Source organism: Symphalangus syndactylus, chromosome 10 (assembly GCF_028878055.3).
Source record: "Symphalangus syndactylus isolate Jambi chromosome 10, NHGRI_mSymSyn1-v2.1_pri, whole genome shotgun sequence".
NCBI classification, from domain to species: domain Eukaryota; kingdom Metazoa; phylum Chordata; class Mammalia; order Primates; family Hylobatidae; genus Symphalangus; species Symphalangus syndactylus.
This window is the reverse complement of record NC_072432.2, coordinates 56,311,580-56,324,318: the sequence shown is the minus strand read 5'-3', so window position 1 is coordinate 56,324,318 and position 12,739 is coordinate 56,311,580. Positions and strand designations below refer to the sequence as shown.

General features: G+C 40.5%; 1 protein-coding gene across 2 annotated transcripts in view; it reads right to left on the bottom strand.

The window, feature by feature from the left end:
* RASGEF1B (RasGEF domain family member 1B) overlaps window positions 1-12,739 on the bottom strand; it is a 633,330-nt gene that overhangs the window by 374,486 nt on the left and 246,105 nt on the right. The window lies entirely within an intron of this gene.

The window sequence follows — 12,739 nt, the reverse complement described above, 5'->3', positions numbered from 1 at the left end:
TTACTGAGAATGATGGTTTCCAGTTTCATCCACGTCCCCACAAAGGACATGAACTCATCATTTTTTATGGCTGCATAGTATTCCATGGTGTATATGTGCCACATTTTCTTAATCCAGTCTATCGTTGTTGGACATTTGGGTTGGTTCCAAGTCTTTGCTATTGTGAATAGTGCCACAATAAACATACGTGTGCATGTGTCTTTATAGCGGCATGATTTATAATCCTTTGGGTATATACCCAGTAATGGGATGGCTGGGTCAAATGGTATTTCTAGTTCTAGATCCCTGAGGAATCGCCACACTGACTTCCACAATGGTTGAACTAGTTTACAGTCCCACCAACAGTGTAAAAGTGTTCCTATTTCTCCACATCCTCTCCAGCACCTGTTGTTTCCTGACTTTTTAATGATGGCCATTCTAACTGGTGTGAGATGGTGTCTCATTGTGGTTTTGATTTGCATTTCTCTGATGGCCAGTGATGATGAGCATTTTTTCATGTGTTTTTTGGCTGCATAAATGTCTTCTTTTGAGAAATGTCTGTTCATATCCTTTGCCCACTTTTTGATGCAGTTGTTTGTTTTTTTCTTGTAAATTTGTTTGAGTTCATTGTAGATTCTGGATATTAGCCCTTTGTCAGATGAGTAGGTTGCGAAAATTTTCTCCCATTTTGTAGGTTGCCTGTTCACTCTGATGGTAGTTTCTTTTGCTGTGCAGAAGCTCTTTAGTTTAATGAGATCCCATTTGTCAATTTTGGCTTTTGTTGCCATTGCTTCTGGTGTTTTAGACATGAAGTCCTTGCCCATGCCTATGTCCTGAATGGTATTGCCTAGGTTTTCTTCTAGGGTTTTTATGGTTTTAGGTCTAACAAGTAAGTCTTTAATCCTTCTTGAATTAATTTTTGTGTAAGGTGTAAGGATGGGATCCAGTTTCAGCTTTCTACATATGGCTAGCCAGTTTTCCCAGCACCATTTATTAAATAGGGAATCCTTTCCCCATTGCTTGTTTTTACAAGGAATTATTTTTAAACCTATTGATCAACTTTCCCCACAAACCTCTAAACTCATTCATTTAGATTCCATCTGCTTAACTGATCTTTATAGGACCTATTGAGAGATGAATAATAACAGTAACTAGGAAAAAACTCACTTTGAAGTCCACCCGTCCTCACCCAGCAGCTCACAGTGCTTCAGAGGCTCTGGGGTACAGGCTCTAAGAGCAGCTGCAAAGCCCTCTGGGAGTAGGGAACAGGGCAGAGATAAAGGCAAAATTAACCTTCTAGCAATTTCCCGCTTTGAGGACTTAAGTCAGCATTTAATCTCATTGGGATGTGGTTTTTCCTGTTGGCTTTTTAAAATTAAATTTGTCAAATACAATTCACCTAATCTTATATGTAGTATTCTTATTAGGGTATTACCATGTAAAATATATTATCATCATAGGACTATTACAAAGGCTAAAGCTCGGAAAAATAGAGCAATTATCATCACTCATAGATCCATGGAGAGCAGTATGGCATAATGGAGAAAGAAGTATAATAAATTTGATTTCAAAAACAATATCCACCTTCTTCCCAGCCAGACATTTCTTAGGGTTTCTGCCCCAGTCTGACTGGCCTTTCTCCTATCTCTCTGGGGAAGGAGGAGAGTTATATAGGGTGAACCTTATCCCCTCTCTGCATCTGGAAGACTGACTCAGCAGGTGCACATGAGGCCCAAGAGAGAACAGCACCCCAAGTATTTTACTCATCAAGAACTTTGTGATATTATATGTATCATGCCGATAGGTTGTATTTAAAAATTAACCTGGTATAGTCTTACCCTCAATCTTGCATTTTATTCTTCCAATAAATAACAAGCCCTTTTTCTCCAGATCTATTTCTTATGCTTCCTTTGTTTCCTTGATATTGATTTCCACAAAGCTGAGCACATAGAAGGACTAAATGAACATGTAATAATCTACTGTTTTTTTTTTTTTTAATTTCTGGGGTAGGCAGATTGAAGTGAAAGAGGAAAAGGTGGATGCTTAATTCAATGTTATTATGGTTTTTGTTTGGTTGACTGGTTTGGGGTTTTTTTGGAATTGTTTTTAGAGACGGGGGTCTCACTCTGTCACCCAGGCTGGAGTGCAGTGGCACAGTCACAGCTTACTGCAGCCTTAACCTCCTGAGCTCAAGCAATCCTTTCACCCCAGCCTCCTGAGTAGCTGGGACTACAGGTACAAGACACCATGCCTAATTTTTTATTTTTTATGTTTAGTAGAGACGAGGTCTTGCTATGTTGCCCAGGCTGGTTTCAAACTGCTGGGTTCAAATGATCCTGCTCCCTCAGCCTCCCAAGATGTTGGGTGGTTTTACTAAAGTGGAAAAACCAGTGAAGCATACTGCCTGTTTTTTATTGAATATTTCACTGTGTATCTCAGGCATCATAATATTCTAGGGTTGTGAAAATAAGACCCACTCCACAGGTTAGGGAAAAAAGGGTGGCAATTGAGAATTTCACACGTGCGGCTACAGGTTTATGATATGCTCCACATCCCCTTTCTCTTTCTGTGTGCTTCCCTGGAGTGCTCTAATTAGCCCATGACCCATCTCTCCCACTATGGACCTCAAAGCCTTCTACGCCCAGCCCTGGGCCATAGCCAAGTGAATAAGGAAGACACTTGATTTAAACCAGGCAATCAGACTCGAAACTGGGATGGTCTGTCTGTGTGGCTGCAGAAATAATTAACTCTGGGACCAACATTCCACAATGCAGCAGATATTCCACCAGGTGTATTGGTGAGCAAAGAAAGCTGGTCCCAAAGAGAATGAAGCTACTGGGCAGAAAGGAGAAAAGGAGAGAGATGATGAAAATCCCAGTGTCTAGGCCTAGCTCCTTTCTGAGGTCTGCCTACCTTCCTGCCTTTGGGCCTATGATTCATTTGTGCATTCTTACAAATAAGTTATTTTTTGTTCAGCCAGTTTGAATTGATTTCTGTTTATTACAACCAAGAGTCCAAGTTGATACAACGGGGATCCATCTATTCTGGAAGGCAAAGGGGAAAAGAAGAAGAAAACATAACCTGGTGCCTTTTTGGACAGATAAATTTATAGTAAAAAATTATTTCTTTTCAGTGGAGCCTTTTGAGCCAACTCAGGCATCTGGTATTTCAGTTAACCACATACACAACCCATCATTATCATCTTCTGGCTTCTTAAAGCTGAAATACAGTAACCCCGAAGTGTGAATAAATTCTATACAGCATGTTCTTTTTCCTTTAGCCTAGTAGATGCACAGTTGCCCTCTGAGACTGTGCTATTTTTTATAGGCCATAAAAGAATATTCATTACTGTTGGTGGGATCATATATATTCTTGGGAGGAGCCACCCATCATGAATATGTAAGAGGAAATAAGGTTACCCTCCCATGTTTGTCTACTTTTAAACTTTATTTTTATTCTCATTGTCTTTGTTAATCTTCTCATACATGCCGAAAATTCTTATTGGTCCATCATCTATTTCTATACCTTTAATAAATGGTTCATTTCCATTTTTCTACCATCATCATGGCTCTTCCTTACTGTTCCCACAGTATATATGCTTCTATGATATTGTATTCTAAAACACACAAGTTAGTATGTATTTTTAATTCTCTTATCTCCCCCACCAGGCTGGAAGCTACTTACTGGAAAAGGCTGTGCCTTAATTGCTATAATCTTACTATCTCATACATTGACTAGAAACAAATGTTTGATGAATGGACAAGTGTATGAGTAAGTGAATGAACAAATGGCTTTGCTCCATCTGACATTTCTGATAGTCCAGTTCTATATTTTAAATGTGTTCTCCCTTTCTTTTTTATCAGAATAAATGACTAGCATGCTCTCTGACTGAGCTTCTATAATTATATCCTTTTTCATTTAACATCCTATTCTTATCAAGTTTTCTTAAGAGAGTATGATGATCTTTTGATGTGTCAATCTGGCCAGGCTACAGTCCCAGTCATTCAATTAAACATTAATCTAGTTGTTGCTGTGAAGTTATTTTGTAGTTGTGATTAAAGGCCATAATCAGTTGACTTTAACAGAGATTTTCCTAGATTATGTGGGTGGTACTGATTCAATCTGCTGAAAGTCGTTAAGAGCAGGACTGAGAAAAAGAAGAGATTCCCACTGTGGGTAGCAGCTTCAGCCCAAGCATGAGAGTTCTAGCTTTCCTTTCTGGAGAGCCTGACCTATGGATTTCAGAATTGATTAGCCAGACCCACGACTGTATAATGAATGGAGCAGCCAATACAAGGCTTGATTCTATGTACAGCCAACTGTTAATCTGTGTATCAGTCAGGGTTCACTCAAAGAAAGCAGAACCAGTAGGAGACACAGATTAAGAGATTTATTGCAAGAAAGCTAAAACACTCAGTTGTTGCTGTAGCTGAACTTTTAAGGGGTATTTTATTCACTTTACATTTCACATCTATTGTCATTTTTGTGGCACGTAAATATTGTTAATGCCATTTACCAGCTTCATCATTTTATATCCATGTTGTAAACTTGATTTGAATGTTGTGCTTCAATCTCATCTTCTGGCTGATTTATTCCAAGTAGCTGGCTTCATATATCAGATATCGGTTGCTGTGAACTCCACCGATTTTTCTCAAGATATAAATTCTTCCCTCAAACTGTCATTCTTACAATACAGAAAGATGTATGTCCTTAAATAATTTTTCCATTCCACATATCTTTTGAGGAGGATGTGCATTCACAATTCATTTTTTATGAACATCTTCCAACTCAGATTCCATGCAAGAGAAATCTCACCTATGTACAGCTCTCCTTTCCTCCTTCATCAACAAATGGGTTTCCACTTTGTATCTAGTTTCATTGTTGGAACTAAAATTACATCAAGTTTCTCTTCTGTATTAGGCCATTCTTGCATTGCTATAAAGAAATACCTGAGGCTGAGTAATTTACAATGAAAAGAGGTTTAATTGGCTCATGGTTCTGCAGACAGTCCAAGAAGCAGGGTGCCAGCATCTACCTCTGATGAGGGCCTCAGGAATCTTACAATCATGGTGGAAGGCAAAGGGGGAGCAGGCACATCACAAGGCGAGGGGGCGGTGACAGGAAATTGCCACACACTTATAAACAAGCAGATTTCCTGAGAACTCACTATCACAAGTTTAGTACCAAGCCATGAGGGATCTGCTCCCATGACCAACCACCTCCCACCAGACCCCACCTCCAACATTGGGGATTACAATTCAACATGAGATTTGGGCAGGAACAAATATCCAAACCATGTCATCTTCTTTCCAGCCACATAAACTGCACTGTTAGTCTCCCACAATTTATTCTTGTTTTTCCCTTACATTCTAGAAAAGCCACATACTTTATTATTTTTGTGTGATATGTGCCTACTGTAACTTGCACATATATTCTTTCCTAAGAACGTGTTTTATCCACTCCCATCTCCCCATTTTCTAGGTAAAAGCCTACTTTTCTATTATTATATTTCCCCTCTCTTCCTTGGTTCCCTTTTGCTGCCTCTTCTAATAGTTCCAATTTGCATTTATTGTGCAGATCAAGCTTGTTTGCTTGGCTTAGTTTTAAAAATGTTGATCAAGTAACCATTATATGGCAGACAGAACACAGAGGTAGATAAAAAGTGTCTTGTTATTCAAAGAGCTAAGAGTAAGGAAAGGCCTAGGAACAACTAAGTTACAAAGCATGCTTTTAGTTCTGGCTTCAGCTAATACAGTAGCATCTTGCTTTTAGTGCTAACCAGTTCTAAATATCTTGCATGCTGCATTTATTAGAGAAAAGATCTTTTTAAAATGTCATTCTCCTGCTTAAAATTCTTCAGTGAGTCTTCACTCTGAAGGATGGAATCCAAACTACTTAGGAGGTCATTCATCCTCTGGTCTTCGACTACTACTTGTGCCTCATCTTGCATCATACTTCCATTGGCCTATGTCTCTGTGTATACATGTGCATGTTCAGGTACAGGTGGGCAGTGGGGTGGGTGAGCTAGGCCAGAAGGCTTAAAGGAAAATAAAATCTGAAAGCCTAGTGGGAGAGGTAGAAAACATGACCAAATTTGGAAGTGGGTGCAGGTGGTTATTTAAATCAAGTATGAGCCAGATTTCGGAGACAGAGTGAAGGCAAGTGGGTCGGAATCAAAGCGTAGAGTGCTAGTGGAAGCCCTGAACTCTATCAGCTAGCCTTTGCAGCTTGTGTTCACAGTTGTCTACATTTAAAAAGGCCAGAATAAGGTGAAGGTTGGTGCATGGCCTTCTCCTGTAATCCTTCCCTGTTCAGTGGGTCTCAAGGCCATTCTGGATTTATCAGATGGTATACACCAGCATGGCCAAGGAATCGTCCAGGTGAGGGGTAGGCTGAGGCCCATACCTTTCCCTTGAATCAGGTGTTGGAAAGGATTGTTGCCCTCTGGGATGGTAAAGTCCACTCCTATATACTCTGTGTCTGCCTAAGGCTGTGAGGACTAGGCTGAGAATGGATGTGGGGGCAGAATTTCTGAGGGGCAGATGTGATGGGGAGCAGTGAAAGCCAGGGTGAGGCTACAAGCACACGATATTAGAAACGGAATGCCATCATTTTTGTTTGCTTGTTTTAAAATAGTTCAAAAGAGTGGTCCCCAGATCCTTTTATAGGAAAGATTCTATATTCGTGCTTGGAAAATTAAGTTTCTTCCATTCAGACTGCTTTCCTGATGACCAGGTCTACAAGAATTAGCACCAAATTGCCTCTTGACATAAAAAGGGTATCTTACAAATCTTCTTGAATAACTGGCAGTTTTTCCAGGTACCTGCCAGATATTGAAGTTGTAGTATTTGGAGGTGCAATAAAAAATAGAAAAAGAAGCTGTAGGATTTTCTGTATTGAGGAGGGTTTTAAATCATTATATGTGAGGTTTAACAGTGTTGAGATACACGGAATGGCAGGTTATATGTAGAAGTGGCCAGGATTCCACTAACATGTTACATTGGACAAACAGCATGAAGATTAGGATCCCAGGATGGATGATTCTGGACACACAAGATTTTGAACTGTGCCTTCTAGATTCATCATATAAATTGATACCTGGAATCAGAGTTCAAGCATTAATTGTATAGGGAGGAATTTCCCTAATGAACAGAGTACGAAAACTCTGTAACTATTATGTGCTTCTCTGTGTTCTACCGTCTTAGTAAGGGCAGACCCATTGTAGCTGTGGGATGGAGGCAGGTTCATGGTGAAATCCATCATAATGTCAATCTATCAGTCCTTGTGGATTAGGAGCAAATCTATTCTCCACTTTGGGATTTTGGATGTATCTGGTCTATGCACATTTGTTCCAATGACTGGTGTGTGAAGGAATGGGTCTTATCATTAACAGGGCTACCAAAAGTCCATATAATCATGTTCAGGGTCTTGAGTGGTTATTAAAGGTCAGCCAGTAGTAATATGGCAATAAGGCAGAGCTGTAGTATTTGAGTTACCTGCTCATATACACAAATAACTAAGTGACAGATAATTCATTAAACAAGATCCTCCCATCTCTTTAATATCTTTTGGGGGCCATTCTTGGGTAAGTCTGAATTTCAGCAAGTTCTCAGCATCTTCTGGCTGCTGGGAAATCTACCTGATTTCCTCCAAAAACAAAAATCTGCTATAAAAAGCAACACATACATCAAGGGAACAGAATAGAGATTCCAGAAGTAAATCCATGAATTTATAGTCAACTGATTTCAACAGACACCAAGAAAATACAATGGGAAAAAGGACAGTCTCTTCAATAAACAATATTGGGAAAACTAGATATCCACAGGCAGGAAAATGAAAGTAGACCCTCACTTCTCATCATATACAAAAATCAACTTAAAATAGATTAAAGACTTAAACATAAGAACTGAAACCAGGAAGCTACTAGAAGAAAATACAGGGGAAATAACACTGGTCTGGGCTATAACCCCAAAAGCACAGAGAACAAAAGCAAAAGTAGACAAATGGGATTACATCAAACTAAAAAGCTTCTGCACAGCGAAGGAAACAATCAAGAGAGTGAAGAGACAGCCTACAGAATGAAAGAAAGTATTTGTAAACCATACATCTGATAAGGGATTAATATGGAAATATATAAGGAACTCAACTCAATAAGAAGAAAACAACCCAATTTAAAAATGTGCGAAAGACCCAAACAGATATTTCTCAAAAGAAGACATACAAATAGTCAATAAGTTTGTGAAAAAAACTGTTCAACATCACTAATCATCAGGGAAATGCAAATCTAAACCACAATGAGATATTATCTCACTCCTGTTAGAATGGCTATTATAAGAAAGACAAAGATAACAAGTGTTGGTGAGGATGTGGAGAAAAGGGAACTCTCGCACACTGTTGGTGGGAATGTTAATTAGTGCAGCCATTACAGAAAACAATATGGAGGTTCCTCAAAATATTAAAAATAGAACTACCATAAGATCCAGCAATCCCACTACTGGGTATACATCCAAAGGAAATGAATGAAATCAGTATGCTGAAGAGACAGCTGCACTCCCATGTTTATTGTAGCACTATTCACGATAACCAAAATATGGAATCAACCTAAGTGTCCATCAACAGATGAACAGGAAATGAAAATGTGGTATATATACACATATATAGAATACTACTCCACCATAATAAAGAACAAAATCCTATCACTTTCAACAACATGGATGAACCTGGAGGACATTATGGTAAGTGAACTAAGCCAGACACAGAAAGACAAACACTGCATGATCTCACTCATATGTGGAATCTGAAAAATTTGGTCTCATGGAAGTGGAGAGCAAAATGGTGGTTATCAGAGGCCAGGGTACTTAGGGAGAGGGGGAATGGGGAGATGTTGGTCAAGGGACATATAATTACAGTTAGATAGGAAGAATAAGTTCAAGAGATGTACTGTAAACCATGGTGACGATTAATGATGATATATTGGATTCTTGAAAAAAATGCAGAGGTAGTAGTGTGTGAGGTAATGCATTTGTTAATTACCTAGATTTAACTATTCCTCAAGGTATATGTACTTCAATACATCATGTTGCACACAATAAATATATGATTTTAAAGTCTGCTTAATGGCAGATTCGGCAGCTGCTAAATGAATTCAAAGACATAAGTTACATCTTCAATCTTCAGTGCATCTTTCAGAGTTTGAAACTCCTGACATTCCCTGATATTCTGGTTTATAAGAAAAGGCAGTTGACTATTCAGGTGTCAGATAGACAGTGGATGTAAAGCGCCATGCTGGAAGACTGAAGCCCTACTGGCCCAGCTTAGTCAAGCCACCTGTCTGCTCCATGCTCTATTTGGATCCTGGAATAGTCATATTTGATAGACCTCTCCTAGGTAGTGTTTCCAACCTTTGGGAAAGTTAACATAACCTGGAACTATTTACTTTGGGGGCAAAAATGTTGCCACTGCATTGTTGGCAGCATGAGTTTCAATTAAAACAATCAAGGTAAGACAAGATCAAGCAAAAATTGTATATAACGTAGGAACAGAAGCTCATTTTTCTCTCGTGTACCAGTCTGCGGTGAGTGTTTCAGGTTGGCTGTCAGCTCTGCTTCATTTGTTCTTTCAGAGCCTTGGGCTGACAATGGTTCTGCCAGCTTCAACATGTGGCTTCCAAAGCTGCCCTGGTCAGCTAGCAGGAAGGGTACAGAGAGGCCATGGAGAAGGCTGTTCACTATCCTAACAGCCCCAGCCCAGAAGCAGTAAACATCACTTCTGCTTTTTATTAGTGAAATCTCAGTCTCATGAACCACAACTAACTACAGGAGGAGTGGGAAATTTAACTCCTGTCTAGGTAGACATGTGCCCAGCACACTCTATTACTAGAGAAAAAGGGATGAAAAGGTTTGGTGGGCAGATAGCCTAGCAGTTTCTATCACAGAACAAATACAGGTCAGAAGTCCAAATATTTATTGATGTCTTCCAGGTAAAATTCAGATCATTTAGCAGAGGATCTCAATGAGAGTCTGACCTATTAGAATCATCTGGGAAGTTCTTCCTAACCACGTATGCACGAATCCTACCAGATACAACGACAGACCATGTATTTTTCTTGAGAGTTTAAGTAAGGATGGATATGTGTATTAGGTGGTGTATTTAGACAATATTCCTCAGGGTATTGGGAACCAAACACATGACTTCAAGTTGTCAGTCTGTGAAGCCCAGATGAGCTGGTTTTAGAGAGACAACTTCATGACTCAAGCTTTCTAAGGAGCAGATCTAAGAGATGCGAGCCTAGTTCGAAGAATCCCAGAGAGTGACAACACTGAGGCCACATTAGAGGTGGTGTCAAACAAAGATTAATGAGGGAGGTGCCACAGCTTTCCAGATCACCTAGCAGTGGGGACCTGGAAGCAGTACCCATGACATGGAGGAGATCAGGTTGGTAGCAAGCTGGGTCCACTTAACCAGGGCCATTGCATCAGAAAATACACTTAGACATGGGAAACCACTCACTCCCTTAATTCACTGGTGCTTAACTCTGGCTGCAGGTGAGAATCCTCCAAAGAGCTCTCAAATTTGCCACTGCCCAAACCGCATGCCAGAACAAATGAATCAGAATCTCAGCGAGAAGATGGAAGCTCAGGAATCTCCAGTTTATTAAATTTCCTCAGATGTTTCTGAGGCACAATAAGTGTTGCCTTAGCTTCTAACCTCAGGAGTAGAAACACATACCATTCTGCCTCCTTACTTGACCTCTCCAGCCTCCGTGGCCATCAGCAGAGCCATCTGCTGCTGTGTGCCTAAGTCTGTGTTCTCACCAGGCCTGTGTTTCCCAGGTGCAGGCCATAAAAGACAGTGGCAGCAGCTCCATCCAAGTGGGTGATGGAAAGCCCAATCTCTTAGGAGGATTGTGATACCACCTGAGGAACCAGGCAAGCATGGCCACCTGTCATGTTATGGCCTAAAGGGGAATGAGTTCACCTGGAAGAGGCTGGGGTCTGAAGAGAAAGCTAAGCCAGCAGCAGCAGAGGAAAGGAGAGTCAGAAGTGTTGATGATCCAAGAGACACCCCAGAGGTGGATATCTATCTTAGGGGATACAGAGTCAGGAATTTAAATCTGGAAGATAAGAGCAATCAGCAAACCAAATGGGTCTGGGTCAAACAGAAGTGAGTTGGGATAGGGTTGGCCAGGGTTCCACATGATTTTCTTTAATGCCATCCAGCATGTATGGTTTATATCGATGGTCCCCAACATTTTTGGCACCAGGGACCAGTTTCGTGGAAGACAATTTTTCCACGGACCAGGGCGTGGGGAGGAATGGTTTCAGGATAATTCAAGTGCATTACATTTATCGTGCACTTTATTTCTATTATTATTGTATTGTAATATATAATGAAATAGTTATGCAACTCACCATGATGTAGAATCAATGAGAGCCCTGGGCTTGTTTTCCTGCAACTAGATGGTCCCATCTGGAGGTGATGGGAGACAGTGACACCCAAAGTGTATTTGCAGCCACTCCCCAGTGCTAGCATCACCACCTCAGCTCCATCTCAGATCATCAGGCATTAGATTGTCATAAGGAGCTCACAACCTAGATCCTTCGCATGCACAGTTCACAATAGGGTTTGTGCTCCTATAGGAATCTAATGCTGCCACTGACGTGACAGGAGGTGGAGCTCAGGTGGTAATGCGAATGAGGATTAGCTGTAACTACAGATGAGGCTTCATTCACTCACCCGCTGCTCATCTCCTACCGTGTGGTCTGGTTCCTAACAGGCCACGGACCAACATTGGTCCGTGGCCTGGGGGTTGGGGGACCCCTGGTTTATAAGACAGATGAATCAGTTTAATTCCAAGAACTGAAAATGAGGTTGACAGTTACCCATTGAACTACTGGTGATGCCAGAAATGCAACCATGGGCATCTCAAGTCTCCCCAGGCTTACCTGAGCTGTTCTATCCATGTGAAATGATATTTCCTCTCCCCACGAAGTCACCCTCCACAGCACATCTTCCATACCCTTTGGGTAGTTTTTTTGCTGCAAATGTTACTCCCTTTACTGGACTGTGAGCCTCTTGCAAACAGCAATTTTGTCTTACGTGTTTTTGTGTTCACAGTGCTTGGCACATGACAGGTGCTCATGAACTATACGTGAATGAGTGCTGCAGAAACAAAATACATGTCCAATTGTTCTGGGAAACAAAGGACAGAAAGCAGTTTGGAGAGTGGTAGAAGTCTCTGCTGCCAAGGTAACATGTGATAGGGGCCTGCTGAAGCACTTCTTGGCAAAGTTGGAGGGAAAGGTAGAAGGAACAGCATGTTGAAAGACACAGAGCAGTAAGAGATCTCAGCTAATTCAAGTGACTTGGCACTACCAGTATTATTGCTCCTCTTTCCCCTTTACTCTAAGCTCCTAAAGCTAGCTAAGCTTTTGGTATTTGTCTACCTTAGGGTGGCAAGCTTTTTTGCATAAAAGTATCCTCCTCCACAGGTGATTCAAGAATTCAACTATTCTCCGTTTTTACCCCTAAAGCACATTTCATGACAGAATATTCTTTCTCAAATAATTTTCAGAGTCATTTTTTATATCCTGCTTATCTTTGGTTGTTTCCTATGCCAGATACAATTCTTTGTTCTGAAATGAAAAATATAGGCCTACAGATAACATCATTCTCCCTTGCCAAGTCCTAAAACTATCTGTGAATAAATTTGTTTAAATACCACATTTTCTTCCATCTAGATGACCCACTATTTTTCCAA